The sequence below is a fragment of the Atractosteus spatula genome (assembly GCF_055471065.1).
Source record: "Atractosteus spatula isolate fAtrSpa1 chromosome 10 unlocalized genomic scaffold, fAtrSpa1.hap1 SUPER_10_unloc_8, whole genome shotgun sequence".
Taxonomy (NCBI): Eukaryota; Metazoa; Chordata; class Actinopteri; order Semionotiformes; family Lepisosteidae; genus Atractosteus; species Atractosteus spatula.
In genome coordinates this window covers 642,679-663,975 of record NW_028296628.1, presented here as the reverse complement: position 1 = coordinate 663,975, position 21,297 = coordinate 642,679, and the positions used below count along the sequence as shown (strand labels likewise).

The window sequence follows — 21,297 nt, the reverse complement described above, 5'->3', positions numbered from 1 at the left end:
TGTTTCCGCCCGATCTCGAACCGGGGACGTTTCGCGTGTTAGGCGAACGTGATAGCCGCTACACTACGGAAACCTGCGGAAACTGCTGCTGGTGTCTCGCTTGCGTTTCGGGCTGAGAAAGGGAAGCGTCACTTTAGGCAGGGGGCGCTGGAGAGACGAACAAAGGGCGCGATGAACATGAGCGCACCAAGAGGAGCAGGAGAGTGTTGCAGGAACGTCACTCAGAAGGAAAGCCACCCAGCTGCGCCCTCTGAGCTCTGTCCAGCGCATCTTCCTCACATGGACTCCTGCCTGCGACGGGCAGGAAACAATTAGCAAGAACAGAACAGCACCCCATGGGTGTCTCATGACCACACCTTAGGTTGTGACACGTGCAGGTGTGAGGGGTTGCCGGGCTACTCTGGAGCAGAGCTTGGGCGGAGGGGGGGCGGGAAAGCAGACAAAGAGGTGACACCTCAAGGTCTGCACGATCACAGCTCTCCGCCGCCCCAGGCTTCCGCTCGATAAGCTACTGGACACACCCGCCCCTCCTTACACAGACCGTGGAAAAGCCCCCGAGTGGGAGGGCTCTCTCTTCCTCCCAGGAGCTCTTGGACACGACGCACAGACAGAGCGCGGGTAGCCGCCGCCTGCAAACACGGCTCCAGGCAGGACTCCACTCCGCAGGAGCCGCAGAGCAGAGGAGATGAGGGCAGCTTAGCTCCTGTGCAGAGACCTGAGCTGTTGTTGCTGCGGACGCTGTCTTTTCTGTTCTCGGGGTAGGAGTGAATGTTGAGTTGCCCTTAGAAATGAAGCAGAGCACTTCAACGGCACGGGTGTGTGTGTGTGCGTGCGCCCTGGTGATTCTGGGAGACAGATCGAACCTGGGCTGAAAGAGAGGGTGTTTAGCCCTCTTCCATTTGCTAGTTCAGAGTTGTACAACCCATTTGTATCTGCTAGGCGGCGCAGTCGTCGTGCACAAAGAACGCTTTGAAAAGCGTCCAAAGCAAGTCATTCCGAGTTGGTCGTTTGTGTTTTCCGTTCAGACGCGAAATGCTGAAATGAACTCTCGGCTCCTCGGTTGTCATTTCTGCTCCGTAAAGGAATCACAGCACGCGTCGCCTTCCAGCACGCTGGGTCGGGACACGATGCCGGGGATCGGCGAGTGCAAGGTCTTCCTCGTTAGTATAGTGGCAAGTATCCCCGCCTGTCACGCGGGAGACCGGGGTTCGATTCCCCGACGGGGAGTAGAAAGCTTTCCTTTTACCTCCTTAGAGAAAGGACTGCCTTTCACTTCTCTGTTTTCTTTCCCAGCGTCGTGCACCTTTTCATTGCTCTCGCTTTCAGAGCCTCCGCACGGCACACGACTCGACATCAGGAAGCACATTGAAGTGAAAGCAGGGAGCCCTGCGACATGGTGAGTGGGTCTGTTCGATGCACAAAGAATGCTTTGATAAGCGTCAAAGGCAAGTCATTCCGAGTTGGTCGTTTGTGTTTTCTGTTCAGACGCGAAATGATGAAATGATCTCTCGGCTCCTCGGTTGTCATTTCTGCACCGTAAAGAAATCACAGCACGCGTCGGCTTCCAGCACGGTGGGTCGGGACACGATGCCGGGGGTCGGAGAGGGCGATGTCTTCCTCGTTAGTATAGTGGTGATTATCCCCACCTGTCACGCGGGAGACTGGGGTACATCAGGACGCGCATTGGAGTGAAAGCAGGATGCGCTGCGACATGCAGTGTGCAGATCCCGCCACACTAAGAGGTGAGTGGGTCTGTTCGATCACAGCGCTAGGCGAATCCCCAATCCCCTTTTGTGCGTGGCGACAAAAGAAGCCGCTCTGTTTCCGCCCGGTTTCGAACCGGGGACCTTTCGCGTGTGAGCAAACATGATAACCACTACACTACGGAAACGGTGGCAAAACCTGCCCCGCGGCCCAGCGCTGAGTTTCGCCAATGCGATTCAGCTGCTTCCAGTGCCTTTATTAAAGTGCGCTGATGGACCGTGCTCTCTCTCCAGAGACCAGCACGCCTGTCATGGACGGAGCAGGAAAGGCGGCGCCACATTCTACAGCCCTCTCCACGCAATCGACGAAATCGGGCCACTGAAGTGGAGAAAATCGCCTCTCCAGAAAGTGCAAATATCATCTTGGAGAGTATAAATCCTATTGCCAAAGGTCAGCCCTGTCTACCAGAGTAACCCTCCCACCTCCTGCAGCGATGATCAGCTCGTCTCACACGCCAGAAGTCTTCGGTTGGAAACATGCGCCCCCTCTTCTCGCGCGTTTTGCACGTTCGAGTGCTTTTAATGCGGCTCCTTCGTACACGGTGCTGATCTTTTGGAAAGCAGGAGGCAAAACTGACACGTTCCCATACCGGGAGTCAAACCCGGGCCGCCTCGGTGAAAACCAGGAATCCTAAACGCTAGACCATATGGGAGCACACAACCCCGCTGTTCCGGGCATCATGCAAGCAAACTACATAAATATGAGAAAACACGCAAGAGAGTTGTCACTCAGAGTGTCGAAGGGTCGATGTATACTGGGGCTCAGTTGAAATGCAACGTCAGGACTTTGCCGAATTAGGTCACACGAAGAGAGCACAGCCTTTTCCGCCCTGCTGGGTGTGCATCGGTAACTCGCCGTGATCGTATAGTGGTCAGTACTTTGCGTTGTGGCCGCAACAACCCCGGTTCGAATCCGGGTCACGGCAGAATAGGGGCGTCTGCTTTTACTACTTGCGCGAATGAAGGCAAAAAAAAGCCAATCGATGTGAACGAACGGCGCTTTACAGAGGAGTACTGCCTGACTGGATCGTTGATAAACGACAGAGGCCACTCCGACCTCTTCTCGGTTTTCTTCAATGACATACTAAGGATCTTCTTCACATTCGCCCATGCAGGGGAAGCCAGTTACACCAAAGCAAACGCAGGAAAGTGCATTTCAAGCAGAGACCATGAGGGACTTGTTTACACCGAGAGTGGTCGGAGAATGGAACAATGCGCCCAGCCCTGTTGCTGGAGCCGATTCTTGATGAGATCTTGGGCTCACTAAGAGGCCCCCACTGGATTCTAACCTTTCTGTTGTTCTTGCAGGTCCTGCGCTGCTTTTGAGCCGACAGAGCTCGTCCTGGACTGTCGGCACAGCCCAATTGCAAATGATCGGCTCCGCGTACAGAAGGAACGTGCGTTTGGTACAAGAGTGCATGAAGGCACCGGAAATACATTGGGAACAAATGACCGGTCGCTCAAGACCTCTGTGAAGTACAGGAGCGTGCAAAAAGAGGCTGTTTCCGCCCGATCTCGAACCGGGGACGTTTCGCGTGTTAGGCGAACGTGATAGCCGCTACACTACGGAAACCTGCGGAGACTGCTGCTGGTGTCTCGCTTGCGTTTCGGGCTGAGAAAGGGAAGCGTCACTTTAGGCAGGGGGCGCTGGAGAGAGGAACAAAGGGCGCGATGAACATGAGCGCACCAAGAGGAGCAGGAGAGTGTTGCAGGAACGTCACTCAGAAGGAAAGCCACCCAGCTGCGCCCTCTGAGCTCTGTCCAGCGCATCTTCCTCACATGGACTCCTGCCTGCGACGGGCAGGAAACAATTAGCAAGAACAGAACAGCACCCCATGGGTGTCTCATGACCACACCTTAGGTTGTGACACGTGCAGGTGTGAGGGGTTGCCGGGCTACTCTGGAGCAGAGCTTGGGCGGAGGGGGGGCGGGAAAGCAGACAAAGAGGTGACACCTCAAGGTCTGCACGATCACAGCTCTCCGCCGCCCCAGGCTTCCGCTCGATAAGCTACTGGACACACCCGCCCCTCCTTACACAGACCGTGGAAAAGCCCCCGAGTGGGAGGGCTCTCTCTTCCTCCCAGGAGCTCTTGGACACGACGCACAGACAGAGCGCGGGTAGCCGCCGCCTGCAAACACGGCTCCAGGCAGGACTCCACTCCGCAGGAGCCGCAGAGCAGAGGAGATGAGGGCAGCTTAGCTCCTGTGCAGAGACCTGAGCTGTTGTTGCTGCGGACGCTGTCTTTTCTGTTCTCGGGGTAGGAGTGAATGTTGAGTTGCCCTTAGAAATGAAGCAGAGCACTTCAACGGCACGGGTGTGTGTGTGTGCGTGCGCCCTGGTGATTCTGGGAGACAGATCGAACCTGGGCTGAAAGAGAGGGTGTTTAGCCCTCTTCCATTTGCTAGTTCAGAGTTGTACAACCCATTTGTATCTGCTAGGCGGCGCAGTCGTCGTGCACAAAGAACGCTTTGAAAAGCGTCCAAAGCAAGTCATTCCGAGTTGGTCGTTTGTGTTTTTTGTTCAGACGCGAAATGCTGAAATGAACTCTCGGCTCCTCGGTTGTCATTTCTGCTCCGTAAAGGAATCACAGCACGCGTCGCCTTCCAGCACGCTGGGTCGGGACACGATGCCGGGGATCGGAGAATGCAATGTCTTCCTCGTTAGTATAGTGGCAAGTATCCCCGCCTGACACGTGGGAGACCGGGGTTCGATTTTCCGACGGGGAGTAGAACGCTTTTCTTTTACCTCCTTAGAGAAAGGACTGCCTTTCACTTCTCTGTTTTCTTTCCCAGCGTCGTGCACCTTTTCATTGCTCTCGCTTTCAGAGCCTCCGCACGGCACACGACTCGACATCAGGAAGCACATTGAAGTGAAAGCAGGAAGCCCTGCGACATGGTGAGTGGGTCTGTTCGATGCACAAAGAACGCTTTGATAAGCGTCAAAGGCAAGTCATTCCGAGTTGGTCGTTTGTGTTTTCCGTTCAGACGCGAAATGCTGAAATGATCTCTCGGCTCCTCGGTTGTCATTTCTGCTCCGTAAAGAAATCACAGCACGCGTCGGCTTCCAGCACGGTGGGTCGGGACACGATGCCGGGGGTCGGAGAGAGCGATGTCTTCCTCGTTAGTATAGTGGTGATTATCCCCACCTGTCACGCGGGAGACTGGGGTACATCAGGACGCGCATTGGAGTGAAAGCAGGATGCGCTGCGACATGCACTGTGCAGATCCCGCCACACTAAGAGGTGAGTGGGTCTGTTCGATCACAGCGCTAGGTGAATCCCCAATCCCCTTTTGTGCGTGGCGACAAAAGAAGCCGCTTTGTTTCGAACCGGGGACCTTTCGCGTGTGAAGCAACCGTGATAACCACTACACTACGGAAACGGTGGCAAACCCTGCCCGGCGGCCCAGCGCTGAGTTTCGCCAATGCGATTCAGCTGCTTCCAGTGCCTTTATTAAAGTGCGCTGATGGACCGTGCTCTCTCTCCAGAGACCAGCACGCCTGTCATGGACGGAGCAGGAAAGGCGGCGCCACATTCTACAGCCCTCTCCACGCAATCGACGAAATCGGGCCACTGAAGTGGAGAAAATCGCCTCTCCAGAAAGTGCAAATATCATCTTGGAGAGTATAAATCCTATTGCCAAAGGTCAGCCCTGTCTACCAGAGTAACCCTCCCACCTCCTGCAGCGATGATCAGCTCGTCTCACACGCGAGAAGTCTTCGGTTGGAAACATGCGCCCCCTCTTCTCGCGCGTTTTGCACGTTCGAGTGCTTTTAATGCGGCTCCTTCGTACACGGTGCTGATCTTTTGGAAAGCAGGAGGCAAAACTGACACGTTCCCATACCGGGAGTCAAACCCGGGCCGCCTGGGTGAAAACCAGGAATCCTAAACGCTAGACCATATGGGAGCACACAACCCCACTGTTCCGGGCATCATGTAAGCAAACTACATAAATATGAGAAAACACGAAAGAGAGTTGTCACTCAGAGTGTCGAAGGGTCGATGTATACTGGGGCTCAGTTGAAATGCAACGTCAGGACTTTGCCGAATTAGGTCACACGAAGAGAGCACAGCCTTTTCCGCCCTGCTGGGTGTGCATCGGTAACTCGCCGTGATCGTATAGTGGTCAGTACTTTGCGTTGTGGCCGCAACAACCCCGGTTCGAATCCGGGTCACGGCAGAATAGGGGCGTCTGCTTTTACTACTTGCGCGAATGAAGGCAAAAAAAAGCCAATCGATGTGAACGAACGGCGCTTTACAGAGGAGTACTGCCTAACTGGATCGTTGATAAACGACAGAGGCCACTCCGACCTCTTCTCGGTTTTCTTCAATGACTTACTAAGGATCTTCTTCACATTCGCCCATGCAGGGGAAGCCAGTTACACCAAAGCAAACGCAGGAAAGTGCATTTCAAGCAGAGACCAGGAGGGACTTGTTTACACCGAGAGTGGTCGGAGAATGGAACAATGCGCCCAGCCCTGTTGCTGGAGCCGATTCTTGATGAGATCTTGAGCTCACTAAGAGGCCCCCACTGGATGCTAATCTTTCTGTTGTTCTTGCAGGTCCTGCGCTGCTTTTGAGCCGACAGAGCTCGTCCTGGTCTGTCGGCACAGCCCAATTGCAAATGATCGGCTCCGCGTACAGAAGGAACGTGCGTTTGGTACAAGAGTGCATGAAGGCACCGGAAATACATTGGGAACAAATGACCGGTCGCTCAAGACCTCTGTGAAGTACAGGAGCGTGCAAAAAGAAGCTGTTTCCGCCCGGTCTCGAACCGGGGACCTTTCGCGTGTTAGGCGAACGTGATAGCCGCTACACTACGGAAACCTGCGGAAACTGTTGCTGGTGTCTCGCTTGTGTTTCGGGCTGAGAAAGGGAAGCGTCACTTTAGGCAGGTGGCGCTGGAGAGAGGAACAAAGGGCGCGAAGAAACAAAATGCCGAAATCCAGGATCGAACCAGGGACCTTTAGATCTTCAGTCTAACGCTCTCCCAACTGAGCTATTTCGGCGGTGCACAGAGCCCACAGCCACCTGCTCCAGCCTTCCTGTGTTGCGGCATGAGCGCACCAAGAGGAGCGGGAGAGTGTTGCAGGAACGTCACTCAGAAGGAAAGCCACCCAGCTGCGCCCTCTGAGCTCTGTCCAGCGCATCTTCCTCGCATGGACTCCTGCCTGCGACGGGCAGGAAACAATTAGCAAGAACAGAACAGCACCCCATGGGTGTCTCCTGACCACACCTTAGGTTGTGACACGTGCAGGTGTGAGGGGTTGCCGGGCTACTCTGGAGCAGAGCTTGGGCGGAGGGGGGGCCGGAAAGCAGACAAAGAGGTGACACCTCAAGGTCTGCGCGATCACAGCTCTCCGCCGCCCCAGGCTTCTGCTCGATAAGCTACTGGACACACCCGCCCCTCCTCACCCAGACCGTGGAAAAGCCCCCGAGTGGGAGGGCTCTCTCTTCCTCCCAGGAGCTCTTGGACACGACGCACAGACAGAGCGCGTGGAGCCGCCGCCTGCAAACACGGCTCCAGGCAGGACTCCACTCCGCAGGAGCCGCAGAGCAGAGGAGATGAGGGCAGCTTAGCTCCTGTGCAGAGACCTGAGCTGTTGTTGCTGCGGACGCTGTCTTTTCTGTTCTCGGGGTAGGAGTGAATGTTGAGTTGCCCTTAGAAATGAAGCAGAGCACTTCAACGGCACGGGTGTGTGTGTGTGCGTGCGCCCTGGTGATTCTGGGAGACAGATCGAACCTGGGCTGAAAGAGAGGGTGTTTAGCCCTCTTCCATTTGCTAGTTCAGAGTTGTACAACCCATTTGTATCTGCTAGGCGGCGCAGTCGTCGTGCACAAAGAACGCTTTGAAAAGCGTCCAAAGCAAGTCATTCCGAGTTGGTCGTTTGTGTTTTCCGTTCAGACGCGAAATGCTGAAATGAACTCTCGGCTCCTCGGTTGTCATTTCTGCTCCGTAAAGGAATCACAGCACGCGTCGCCTTCCAGCACGCTGGGTCGGGACACGATGCCGGGGATCGGAGAATGCAATGTCTTCCTCGTTAGTATAGTGACAGGTATCCCCGCCTGTCACGTGTGAGACCGGGGTTCGATTTTCCGACGGGGAGTAGAACGCTTTTCTTTTACCTCCTTAGAGAAAGGACTGCCTTTCACTTCTCTGTTTTCTTTCACAGCGTCGTGCACCTTTTCATTGCTCTCGCTTTCAGAGCCTCCGCACGGCACACGACTCGACATCAAGAAGCACATTGAAGTGAAAGCAGGAAGCCCTGCGACATGGTGAGTGGGTCTGTTCGATGCACAAAGAACGCTTTGATAAGCGTCAAAGGCAAGTCATTCCGAGTTGGTCGTTTGTGTTTTCCGTTCAGACGCGAAATGCTGAAATGATCTCTCGGCTCCTCGGTTGTCATTTCTGCTCCGTAAAGAAATCACAACACGCGTCGGCTTCCAGCACGGTGGGTCGGGACACGATGCCGGGGGTCGGAGAGAGCGATGTCTTCCTCGTTAGTATAGTGGTGATTATCCCCACCTGTCACGCGGGAGACTGGGGTACATCAGGACGCGCATTGGAGTGAAAGCAGGATGCGCTGCGACATGCACTGTGCAGATCCCGCCACACTAAGAGGTGAGTGGGTCTGTTCGATCACAGCGCTAGGTGAATCCCCAATCCCCTTTTGTGCGTGGCGACAAAAGAAGCCGCTTTGTTTCGAACCGGGGACCTTTCGCGTGTGAGGCAACCGTGATAATCACTACACTACGGAAACGGTGGCAATCCCTGCCCAGCGGCCCAGCGCTGAGCTTCGCCAATGCGATTCAGCTGCTTCCAGTGCCTTTATTGGAGTGCGCTGATGGACCGTGCTCTCTCTCCAGAGACCAGCACGCCTGTCATGGACGGAGCAGGAAAGGCGGCGCCACATTCTACAGCCCTCTCCACGCAATCGACGAAATCGGGCTACTGAAGTGGAGAAAATCGCCTCTCCAGAAAGTGCAAATATCATCTTGGAGAGTATAAACCCTATTGCCGAAGGTCAGCCCTGTCTACCAGAGTAACCCTCCCACCTCCTGCAGGGATGATCAGCTCGTCTCACACGCGAGAAGTCTTCGGTTGGAAACAAGCGCCCCCTCTTCTCGCGCGTTTTGCACGTTCGAGTGGTTTTAATGCGGCTCCTTCGTACACGGTGCTGATCTTTTGGAAAGCAGGAGGCAAAACTGACAGGTTCCCATACCGGGAGTCGAACCCGGGCCGCCTGGGTGAAAACCAGGAATCCTAACCGCTAGACCATATGGGAGCACACACCCCTGCTGTTCCGGGCATCATGCAAGCAAACTACATAAATATGAGAAAACGCGCAAGAGAGTTGTCACTCAGAGTGTCGAAGGGTCGATGTATACTGGGGCTCAGTTGAAATGCAACGTCAGGACTTTTCCGAATTAGGTCACACGAAGAGAGCACAGCCTTTTCCGGCCTGCCACGTGGGTATCGGTAACTCGCCGTGATCGTATAGTGGTCAGTACTTTGCGTTGTGGCCGCAACAACTCCGGTTCGAATCCAGGTCACAGCAGAATAGGGGCGTCTGCTTTTACTACTTGCGCGAATGAAGGCAAAAAAAAGCCAATCGATGTGAACGAACGGCGCTTTACAGAGGAGTACTGCCTGACTGGATCGTTGATGAACGACAGAGGCCACTCTGACCTCTTCTCGGTTTTCTTCAATGACTTACTAAGGATCTTCTTCACATTCGCCCATGCAGGGGAAGCCAGTTACACCAAAGCAAACGCAGGAAAGTGCATTTCAAGCAGAGACCAGGAGGGACTTGTTTACACCGAGAGTGGTCGGAGAATGGAACAATGCGCCCAGCCCTGTTGCTGGAGCCGATTCTTGATGAGATCTTGGGCTCACTAAGAGGCCCCCGCTGGATGCTAATCTTTCTTTTGTTGTTGCAGGTCCTGCGCTGCTTTTGAGCCGACAGAGCTCGTCCTGGTCTGTCGGCACAGCCCAATTGCAAATGATCGGCTCCGCGTACAGCAGGAACGTGCGTTTGGTACAAGAGTGCATGAAGGCACCGGAAATACATTGGGAACAAATGACCGGTCGCTCAAGACCTCTGTGAAGTACAGGAGCGTGCAAAAAGAGGCTGTTTCCGCCCGGTCTCGAACCGGGGACCTTTCGCGTGTTAGGCGAACGTGATAGCCGCTACACTACGGAAACCTGCAGGGACCGCTGCTGGTGTCTCGCTTGCGTTTCGGGCTGAGAAAGGGAAGCGTCACTTTAGGCAGGGGGCGCTGGAGAGAGGAACAAAGGGCGCGATGAAACAAAATGCCGAAACCCGGGATCAAACCAGGGACTTTTAGATCTTCAGTCTAACGCTCTCCCAACTGACCTGTTTCGGCAGTGCGCAGAGCCCACAGCCACCTGCTCCAGCCTTCCTGTGTTGCGGCATGAGCGCACCAAGAGGAGCGGGAGAGTGTTGCAGGAACGTCACTCAGAAGGAAAGCCACCCAGCTGTGCCCTCTGAGCTCTGTCCAGCGCATCTTTCTCGCATGGACTCCTGCCTGCGACGGGCAGGAAACAATTAGCAAGAACAGAGCAGCACCCCATGGGTGTCTCATGACTACACCTTAGGTTGTGACACGTGCAGGTGTGAGGGGTTGCCGGGCTACTCTGGAGCAGAGCTTGGGCGGAGGGGGGGCGGGAAAGCAGACAAAGAGGTGACACCTCAAGGTCTGCACGATCACAGCTCTCCGCCGCCCCAGGCTTCCGCTCGATAAGCTACTGGACACACCCGCCCCTCCTCACACAGACCGTGGAAAAGCCCCCGAGTGGGAGGGCTCTCTCTTCCTCCCAGGAGCTCTTGGACGCACAGACAGAGCGCGGGGAGCCGCCGCCTGCAAACACGGCTCCAGGCCGACTCCACTCCGCAGGAGCCGCAGAGCAGAGGAGATGGGGGCAGCTTAGCTCCTGTGCAGAGACCTGAGCTGTTGTTGCTGCGGACGCTGTCTTTTCTGTTCTCGGGGTAGGAGTGAATGTTGAGTTGCCCTTAGAAATGAGGCAGAGCACTTCAACGGCACGGGTGTGTGTGCGTGCGCCCTGGTGATTCTGGGAGACAGATCGAACCTGGGCTAAAAGAGAGGGGGCTTAGCCCTCTTCCATTTGCTAGTTCAGAGTTGTACAACCCATCTGTATCTGCTAGGCGGCGCAGTCGTCGTGCACAAAGAACGCTTTGAAAAGCGTCAAAAGCAAGTCATTCCGAGTTGGTCGTTTGTGTTTTCCGTTCAGACGCGAAATGCTGACATGATCTCTCGGCTCCTCGGTTGTCATTTCTGTTCCGTAAAGGAATCACAGCACGCGTCGCCTTCCAGCACGCTGGGTCGGGACACGATGCCGAGGATCGGAGAGTGCGGTGTCTTCCTCGTTAGTATAGTGGCGAGTATCCCCGCCTGTCACGCGGGAGACCAGGGTTCGATTCCCTGACGGGGAGTAGAAAGCTTTTCTTTTACCTCCTTAGAGAAAGGACTGCCTTTCACTTCTCTGTTTTCTTTCACAGCGCCGTGCACCTTTTCATTGCTCTCGCTTTCAGAGCCTCCGCACGGCACACGACTCGACATCAGGAAGCACATTGAAGTGAAAGCAGGAAGCGCTGCGACATGCACTGTGCACATCCCGCCACACTAAGAGGTGAGTGGGTCTGTTCGATGCACAAAGAACGCTTTGAAAGCATCAAAGGCAAGTCATTCCGAGTTGGTCGTTTGTGTTTTCTGTTCAGACGCGAAATGCTGAAATGATCTCTCGGCTCCTCGGTTGTCATTTCTGCTCCGTAAAGGAATCACAGCACGCGTCGGCTTCCAGCACGGTGGGTCGGGACACGATGCCGGGGGTCGGAGAGAGCGATGTCTTCCTCGTTAGTATAGTGGTGATTATCCGCACCTGTCACGCGGGAGACTGGGGTACATCAGGACGCGCATTGAAGTGAAAGCAGGATGCGCTGCGACATGCACTGTGCAGATCCCGCCACACTAAGAGGTGAGTGGGTCTGTTCGATCACAGCGCTAGGCGAATCCCCAATCCCCTTTTGTGCGTGCCGACAAAGGAAGCCGGTCTGTTTCCGCCCGGTTTCGGGCCGGGGACCTTTCGCGTGTGAGGCGAACGTGATAACCACTACACTACGGAAACGGTGGCAATCCCTGCCCAGCGGCCCAGCGCTGAGCTTCGCCAATGCGATTCAGCTGCTTCCAGTGCCTTTATTGGAGTGCGCTGATGGACCGTGCTCTCTCTCCAGAGACCAGCACGCCTGTCATGGACGGAGCAGGAAAGGCGGCGCCACATTCTACAGCCCTCTCCACGCAATCGACGAAATCGGGCTACTGAAGTGGAGAAAATCGCCTCTCCAGAAAGTGCAAATATCATCTTGGAGAGTATAAACCCTATTGCCGAAGGTCAGCCCTGTCTACCAGAGTAACCCTCCCACCTCCTCCAGGGATGATCAGCTCGTCTCACACGCGAGAAGTCTTCGGTTGGAAACAAGCGCCCCCTCTTCTCGCGCGTTTTGCACGTTCGAGTGGTTTTAATGCGGCTCCTTCGTACACGGTGCTGATCTTTTGGAAAGCAGGAGGCAAAACTGACAGGTTCCCATACCGGGAGTCGAACCCGGGCCGCCTGGGTGAAAACCAGGAATCCTAACCGCTAGACCATATGGGAGCACACACCCCTGCTGTTCCGGGCATCATGCAAGCAAACTACATAAATATGAGAAAACGCGCAAGAGAGTTGTCACTCAGAGTGTCGAAGGGTCGATGTATACTGGGGCTCAGTTGAAATGCAACGTCAGGACTTTTCCGAATTAGGTCACACGAAGAGAGCACAGCCTTTTCCGGCCTGCCACGTGGGTATCGGTAACTCGCCGTGATCGTATAGTGGTCAGTACTTTGCGTTGTGGCCGCAACAACTCCGGTTCGAATCCAGGTCACGGCAGAATAGGGGCGTCTGCTTTTACTACTTGCGCGAATGAAGGCAAAAAAAAGCCAATCGATGTGAACGAACGGCGCTTTACAGAGGAGTACTGCCTGACTGGATCGTTGATGAACGACAGAGGCCACTCTGACCTCTTCTCGGTTTTCTTCAATGACTTACTAAGGATCTTCTTCACATTCGCCCATGCAGGGGAAGCCAGTTACACCAAAGCAAACGCAGGAAAGTGCATTTCAAGCAGAGACCAGGAGGGACTTGTTTACACCGAGAGTGGTCGGAGAATGGAACAATGCGCCCAGCCCTGTTGCTGGAGCCGATTCTTGATGAGATCTTGGGCTCACTAAGAGGCCCCCGCTGGATGCTAATCTTTCTTTTGTTGTTGCAGGTCCTGCGCTGCTTTTGAGCCGACAGAGCTCGTCCTGGTCTGTCGGCACAGCCCAATTGCAAATGATCGGCTCCGCGTACAGCAGGAACGTGCGTTTGGTACAAGAGTGCATGAAGGCACCGGAAATACATTGGGAACAAATGACCGGTCGCTCAAGACCTCTGTGAAGTACAGGAGCGTGCAAAAAGAGGCTGTTTCCGCCCGGTCTCGAACCGGGGACCTTTCGCGTGTTAGGCGAACGTGATAGCCGCTACACTACGGAAACCTGCAGGGACCGCTGCTGGTGTCTCGCTTGCGTTTCGGGCTGAGAAAGGGAAGCGTCACTTTAGGCAGGGGGCGCTGGAGAGAGGAACAAAGGGCGCGATGAAACAAAATGCCGAAACCCGGGATCAAACCAGGGACTTTTAGATCTTCAGTCTAACGCTCTCCCAACTGACCTGTTTCGGCAGTGCGCAGAGCCCACAGCCACCTGCTCCAGCCTTCCTGTGTTGCGGCATGAGCGCACCAAGAGGAGCGGGAGAGTGTTGCAGGAACGTCACTCAGAAGGAAAGCCACCCAGCTGTGCCCTCTGAGCTCTGTCCAGCGCATCTTTCTCGCATGGACTCCTGCCTGCGACGGGCAGGAAACAATTAGCAAGAACAGAGCAGCACCCCATGGGTGTCTCATGACTACACCTTAGGTTGTGACACGTGCAGGTGTGAGGGGTTGCCGGGCTACTCTGGAGCAGAGCTTGGGCGGAGGGGGGGCGGGAAAGCAGACAAAGAGGTGACACCTCAAGGTCTGCACGATCACAGCTCTCCGCCGCCCCAGGCTTCCGCTCGATAAGCTACTGGACACACCCGCCCCTCCTCACACAGACCGTGGAAAAGCCCCCGAGTGGGAGGGCTCTCTCTTCCTCCCAGGAGCTCTTGGACGCACAGACAGAGCGCGGGGAGCCGCCGCCTGCAAACACGGCTCCAGGCCGACTCCACTCCGCAGGAGCCGCAGAGCAGAGGAGATGGGGGCAGCTTAGCTCCTGTGCAGAGACCTGAGCTGTTGTTGCTGCGGACGCTGTCTTTTCTGTTCTCGGGGTAGGAGTGAATGTTGAGTTGCCCTTAGAAATGAGGCAGAGCACTTCAACGGCACGGGTGTGTGTGCGTGCGCCCTGGTGATTCTGGGAGACAGATCGAACCTGGGCTAAAAGAGAGGGGGCTTAGCCCTCTTCCATTTGCTAGTTCAGAGTTGTACAACCCATCTGTATCTGCTAGGCGGCGCAGTCGTCGTGCACAAAGAACGCTTTGAAAAGCGTCAAAAGCAAGTCATTCCGAGTTGGTCGTTTGTGTTTTCCGTTCAGACGCGAAATGCTGACATGATCTCTCGGCTCCTCGGTTGTCATTTCTGTTCCGTAAAGGAATCACAGCACGCGTCGCCTTCCAGCACGCTGGGTCGGGACACGATGCCGAGGATCGGAGAGTGCGGTGTCTTCCTCGTTAGTATAGTGGCGAGTATCCCCGCCTGTCACGCGGGAGACCAGGGTTCGATTCCCTGACGGGGAGTAGAAAGCTTTTCTTTTACCTCCTTAGAGAAAGGACTGCCTTTCACTTCTCTGTTTTCTTTCACAGCGCCGTGCACCTTTTCATTGCTCTCGCTTTCAGAGCCTCCGCACGGCACACGACTCGACATCAGGAAGCACATTGAAGTGAAAGCAGGAAGCGCTGCGACATGCACTGTGCACATCCCGCCACACTAAGAGGTGAGTGGGTCTGTTCGATGCACAAAGAACGCTTTGAAAGCATCAAAGGCAAGTCATTCCGAGTTGGTCGTTTGTGTTTTCTGTTCAGACGCGAAATGCTGAAATGATCTCTCGGCTCCTCGGTTGTCATTTCTGCTCCGTAAAGGAATCACAGCACGCGTCGGCTTCCAGCACGGTGGGTCGGGACACGATGCCGGGGGTCGGAGAGAGCGATGTCTTCCTCGTTAGTATAGTGGTGATTATCCGCACCTGTCACGCGGGAGACTGGGGTACATCAGGACGCGCATTGAAGTGAAAGCAGGATGCGCTGCGACATGCACTGTGCAGATCCCGCCACACTAAGAGGTGAGTGGGTCTGTTCGATCACAGCGCTAGGCGAATCCCCAATCCCCTTTTGTGCGTGCCGACAAAGGAAGCCGGTCTGTTTCCGCCCGGTTTCGGGCCGGGGACCTTTCGCGTGTGAGGCGAACGTGATAACCACTACACTACGGAAACGGTGGCAATCCCTGCCCAGCGGCCCAGCGCTGAGCTTCGCCAATGCGATTCAGCTGCTTCCAGTGCCTTTATTGGAGTGCGCTGATGGACCGTGCTCTCTCTCCAGAGACCAGCACGCCTGTCATGGACGGAGCAGGAAAGGCGGCGCCACATTCTACAGCCCTCTCCACGCAATCGACGAAATCGGGCTACTGAAGTGGAGAAAATCGCCTCTCCAGAAAGTGCAAATATCATCTTGGAGAGTATAAACCCTATTGCCGAAGGTCAGCCCTGTCTACCAGAGTAACCCTCCCACCTCCTGCAGGGATGATCAGCTCGTCTCACACGCGAGAAGTCTTCGGTTGGAAACAAGCGCCCCCTCTTCTCGCGCGTTTTGCACGTTCGAGTGGTTTTAATGCGGCTCCTTCGTACACGGTGCTGATCTTTTGGAAAGCAGGAGGCAAAACTGACAGGTTCCCATACCGGGAGTCGAACCCGGGCCGCCTGGGTGAAAACCAGGAATCCTAACCGCGAGACCATATGGGAGCATACACCCCTGCTGTTCCGGGCATCATGCAAGCAAACTACATAAATATGAGAAAACGCGCAAGAGAGTTGTCACTCAGAGTGTCGAAGGGTCGATGTATACTGGGGCTCAGTTGAAATGCAACGTCAGGACTTTTCCGAATTAGGTCACACGAAGAGAGCACAGCCTTTTCCGGCCTGCCACGTGGGTATCGGTAACTCGCCGTGATCGTATAGTGGTCAGTACTTTGCGTTGTGGCCGCAACAACTCCGGTTCGAATCCAGGTCACGGCAGAATAGGGGCGTCTGCTTTTACTACTTGCGCGAATGAAGGCAAAAAAAAGCCAATCGATGTGAACGAACGGCGCTTTACAGAGGAGTACTGCCTGACTGGATCGTTGATGAACGACAGAGGCCACTCTGACCTCTTCTCGGTTTTCTTCAATGACTTACTAAGGATCTTCTTCACATTCGCCCATGCAGGGGAAGCCAGTTACACCAAAGCAAACGCAGGAAAGTGCATTTCAAGCAGAGACCAGGAGGGACTTGTTTACACCGAGAGTGGTCGGAGAATGGAACAATGCGCCCAGCCCTGTTGCTGGAGCCGATTCTTGATGAGATCTTGGGCTCACTAAGAGGCCCCCGCTGGATGCTAATCTTTCTGTTGTTGTTGCAGGTCCTGCGCTGCTTTTGAGCCGACAGAGCTCGTCCTGGTCTGTCGGCACAGCCCAATTGCAAATGATCGGCTCCGCGTACAGCAGGAACGTGCGTTTGGTACAAGAGTGCATGAAGGCACCGGAAATACATTGGGAACAAATGACCGGTCGCTCAAGACCTCTGTGAAGTACAGGAGCGTGCAAAAAGAGGCTGTTTCCGCCCGGTCTCGAACCGGGGACCTTTCGCGTGTTAGGCGAACGTGATAGCCGCTACACTACGGAAACCTGCAGGGACCGCTGCTGGTGTCTCGCTTGCGTTTCGGGCTGAGAAAGGGAAGCGTCACTTTAGGCAGGGGGCGCTGGAGAGAGGAACAAAGGGCGCGATGAAACAAAATGCCGAAACCCGGGATCAAACCAGGGACTTTTAGATCTTCAGTCTAACGATCTCCCAACTGACCTGTTTCGGCAGTGCGCAGAGCCCACAGCCACCTGCTCCAGCCTTCCTGTGTTGCGGCATGAGCGCACCAAGAGGAGCGGGAGAGTGTTGCAGGAACGTCACTCAGAAGGAAAGCCACCCAGCTGCGCCCTCTGAGCTCTGTCCAGCGCATCTTTCTCGCATGGACTCCTGCCTGCGACGGGCAGGAAACAATTAGCAAGAACAGAGCAGCACCCCATGGGTGTCTCATGACCACACCTTAGGTTGTGACACGTGCAGGTGTGAGGGGTTGCCGGGCTACTCTGGAGCAGAGCTTGGGCGGAGGGGGGGCGGGAAAGCAGACAAAGAGGTGACACCTCAAGGTCTGCACGATCACAGCTCTCCGCCGCCCCAGGCTTCCGCTCGATAAGCTACTGGACACACCCGCCCCTCCTCACACAGACCGTGGAAAAGCCCCCGAGTGGGAGGGCTCTCTCTTCCTCCCAGGAGCTCTTGGACGCACAGACAGAGCGCGGGGAGCCGCCGCCTGCAAACACGGCTCCAGGCCGACTCCACTCCGCAGGAGCCGCAGAGCAGAGGAGATGGGGGCAGCTTAGCTCCTGTGCAGAGACCTGAGCTGTTGTTGCTGCGGACGCTGTCTTTTCTGTTCTCGGGGTAGGAGTGAATGTTGAGTTGCCCTTAGAAATGAGGCAGAGCACTTCAACGGCACGGGTGTGTGTGCGTGCGCCCTGGTGATTCTGGGAGACAGATCGAACCTGGGCTAAAAGAGAGGGGGCTTAGCCCTCTTCCATTTGCTAGTTCAGAGTTGTACAACCCATCTGTATCTGCTAGGCGGCGCAGTCGTCGTGCACAAAGAACGCTTTGAAAAGCGTCAAAAGCAAGTCATTCCGAGTTGGTCGTTTGTGTTTTCCGTTCAGACGCGAAATGCTGACATGATCTCTCGGCTCCTCGGTTGTCATTTCTGTTCCGTAAAGGAATCACAGCACGCGTCGCCTTCCAGCACGCTGGGTCGGGACACGATGCCGAGGATCGGAGAGTGCGGTGTCTTCCTCGTTAGTATAGTGGCGAGTATCCCCGCCTGTCACGCGGGAGACCAGGGTTCGATTCCCTGACGGGGAGTAGAAAGCTTTTCTTTTACCTCCTTAGAGAAAGGACTGCCTTTCACTTCTCTGTTTTCTTTCACAGCGCCGTGCACCTTTTCATTGCTCTCGCTTTCAGAGCCTCCGCACGGCACACGACTCGACATCAGGAAGCACATTGAAGTGAAAGCAGGAAGCGCTGCGACATGCACTGTGCACATCCCGCCACACTAAGAGGTGAGTGGGTCTGTTCGATGCACAAAGAACGCTTTGAAAGCATCAAAGGCAAGTCATTCCGAGTTGGTCGTTTGTGTTTTCTGTTCAGACGCGAAATGCTGAAATGATCTCTCGGCTCCTCGGTTGTCATTTCTGCTCCGTAAAGGAATCACAGCACGCGTCGGCTTCCAGCACGGTGGGTCGGGACACGATGCCGGGGGTCGGAGAGAGCGATGTCTTTCTCGCTCGTTAGTATAGTGGTGATTATCCGCACCTGTCACGCGGGAGACTGGGGTACATCAGGACGCGCATTGAAGTGAAAGCAGGATGCGCTGCGACATGCACTGTGCAGATCCCGCCACACTAAGAGGTGAGTGGGTCTGTTCGATCACAGCGCTAGGCGAATCCCCAATCCCCTTTTGTGCGTGCCGACAAAGGAAGCCGGTCTGTTTCCGCCCGGTTTCGGGCCGGGGACCTTTCGCGTGTGAGGCGAACGTGATAACCACTACACTACGGAAACGGTGGCAATCCCTGCCCAGCGGCCCAGCGCTGAGCTTCGCCAATGCGATTCAGCTGCTTCCAGTGCCTTTATTGGAGTGCGCTGATGGACCGTGCTCTCTCTCCAGAGACCAGCACGCCTGTCATGGACGGAGCAGGAAAGGCGGCGCCACATTCTACAGCCCTCTCCACGCAATCGACGAAATCGGGCTACTGAAGTGGAGAAAATCGCCTCTCCAGAAAGTGCAAATATCATCTTGGAGAGTATAAACCCTATTGCCGAAGGTCAGCCCTGTCTACCAGAGTAACCCTCCCACCTCCTGCAGGGATGATCAGCTCGTCTCACACGCGAGAAGTCTTCGGTTGGAAACAAGCGCCCCCTCTTCTCGCGCGTTTTGCACGTTCGAGTGGTTTTAATGCGGCTCCTTCGTACACGGTGCTGATCTTTTGGAAAGCAGGAGGCAAAACTGACAGGTTCCCATACCGGGAGTCGAACCCGGGCCGCCTGGGTGAAAACCAGGAATCCTAACCGCTAGACCATATGGGAGCATACACCCCTGCTGTTCCGGGCATCATGCAAGCAAACTACATAAATATGAGAAAACGCGCAAGAGAGTTGTCACTCAGAGTGTCGAAGGGTCGATGTATACTGGGGCTCAGTTGAAATGCAACGTCAGGACTTTTCCGAATTAGGTCACACGAAGAGAGCACAGCCTTTTCCGGCCTGCCACGTGGGTATCGGTAACTCGCCGTGATCGTATAGTGGTCAGTACTTTGCGTTGTGGCCGCAACAACTCCGGTTCGAATCCAGGTCACGGCAGAATAGGGGCGTCTGCTTTTACTACTTGCGCGAATGAAGGCAAAAAAAAGCCAATCGATGTGAACGAACGGCGCTTTACAGAGGAGTACTGCCTGACTGGATCGTTGATGAACGACAGAGGCCACTCTGACCTCTTCTCGGTTTTCTTCAATGACTTACTAAGGATCTTCTTCACATTCGCCCATGCAGGGGAAGCCAGTTACACCAAAGCAAACGCAGGAAAGTGCATTTCAAGCAGAGACCAGGAGGGACTTGTTTACACCGAGAGTGGTCGGAGAATGGAACAATGCGCCCAGCCCTGTTGCTGGAGCCGATTCTTGATGAGATCTTGGGCTCACTAAGAGGCCCCCGCTGGATGCTAATCTTTCTGTTGTTGTTGCAGGTCCTGCGCTGCTTTTGAGCCGACAGAGCTCGTCCTGGTCTGTCGGCACAGCCCAATTGCAAATGATCGGCTCCGCGTACAGCAGGAACGTGCGTTTGGTACAAGAGTGCATGAAGGCACCGGAAATACATTGGGAACAAATGACCGGTCGCTCAAGACCTCTGTGAAGTACAGGAGCGTGCAAAAAGAGGCTGTTTCCGCCCGGTCTCGAACCGGGGACCTTTCGCGTGTTAGGCGAACGTGATAGCCGCTACACTACGGAAACCTGCAGGGACCGCTGCTGGTGTCTCGCTTGCGTTTCGGGCTGAGAAAGGGAAGCGTCACTTTAGGCAGGGGGCGCTGGAGAGAGGAACAAAGGGCGCGATGAAACAAAATGCCGAAACCCGGGATCAAACCAGGGACTTTTAGATCTTCAGTCTAACGCTCTCCCAACTGACCTGTTTCGGCAGTGCGCAGAGCCCACAGCCACCTGCTCCAGCCTTCCTGTGTTGCGGCATGAGCGCACCAAGAGGAGCGGGAGAGTGTTGCAGGAACGTCACTCAGAAGGAAAGCCACCCAGCTGTGCCCTCTGAGCTCTGTCCAGCGCATCTTTCTCGCATGGACTCCTGCCTGCGACGGGCAGGAAACAATTAGCAAGAACAGAGCAGCACCCCATGGGTGTCTCATGACCACACCTTAGGTTGTGACACGTGCAGGTGTGAGGGGTTGCCGGGCTACTCTGGAGCAGAGCTTGGGCGGAGGGGGGGCGGGAAAGCAGACAAAGAGGTGACACCTCAAGGTCTGCACGATCACAGCTCTCCGCCGCCCCAGGCTTCCGCTCGATAAGCTACTGGACACACCCGCCCCTCCTCACACAGACCGTGGAAAAGCCCCCGAGTGGGAGGGCTCTCTCTTCCTCCCAGGAGCTCTTGGACGCACAGACAGAGCGCGGGGAGCCGCCGCCTGCAAACACGGCTCCAGGCCGACTCCACTCCGCAGGAGCCGCAGAGCAGAGGAGATGGGGGCAGCTTAGCTCCTGTGCAGAGACCTGAGCTGTTGTTGCTGCGGACGCTGTCTTTTCTGTTCTCGGGGTAGGAGTGAATGTTGAGTTGCCCTTAGAAATGAGGCAGAGCACTTCAACGGCACGGGTGTGTGTGCGTGCGCCCTGGTGATTCTGGGAGACAGATCGAACCTGGGCTAAAAGAGAGGGGGCTTAGCCCTCTTCCATTTGCTAGTTCAGAGTTGTACAACCCATCTGTATCTGCTAGGCGGCGCAGTCGTCGTGCACAAAGAACGCTTTGAAAAGCGTCAAAAGCAAGTCATTCCGAGTTGGTCGTTTGTGTTTTCCGTTCAGACGCGAAATGCTGACATGATCTCTCGGCTCCTCGGT

General features: G+C 55.3%; 3 non-coding genes across 3 annotated transcripts; all 3 read right to left on the bottom strand.

Moving 5' to 3' along the window:
* Nucleotides 1-8,976: 8,976 nt before the first annotated feature.
* Nucleotides 8,977-9,048, bottom strand: trnae-uuc (transfer RNA glutamic acid (anticodon UUC)). Its single transcript has one exon. It is a non-coding gene; the product is annotated as a tRNA-Glu (tRNA).
* A 3,335-nt stretch (nt 9,049-12,383) lies between these two features.
* On the bottom strand, nt 12,384-12,455 carry trnae-uuc (transfer RNA glutamic acid (anticodon UUC)). The gene has a single exon. It is a non-coding gene; the product is annotated as a tRNA-Glu (tRNA).
* Nucleotides 12,456-19,201: 6,746 nt separating this feature from the next.
* On the bottom strand, nt 19,202-19,273 carry trnae-uuc (transfer RNA glutamic acid (anticodon UUC)). The gene has a single exon. It is a non-coding gene; the product is annotated as a tRNA-Glu (tRNA).
* Between the last annotated feature and the right edge of the window lie 2,024 nt (nt 19,274-21,297).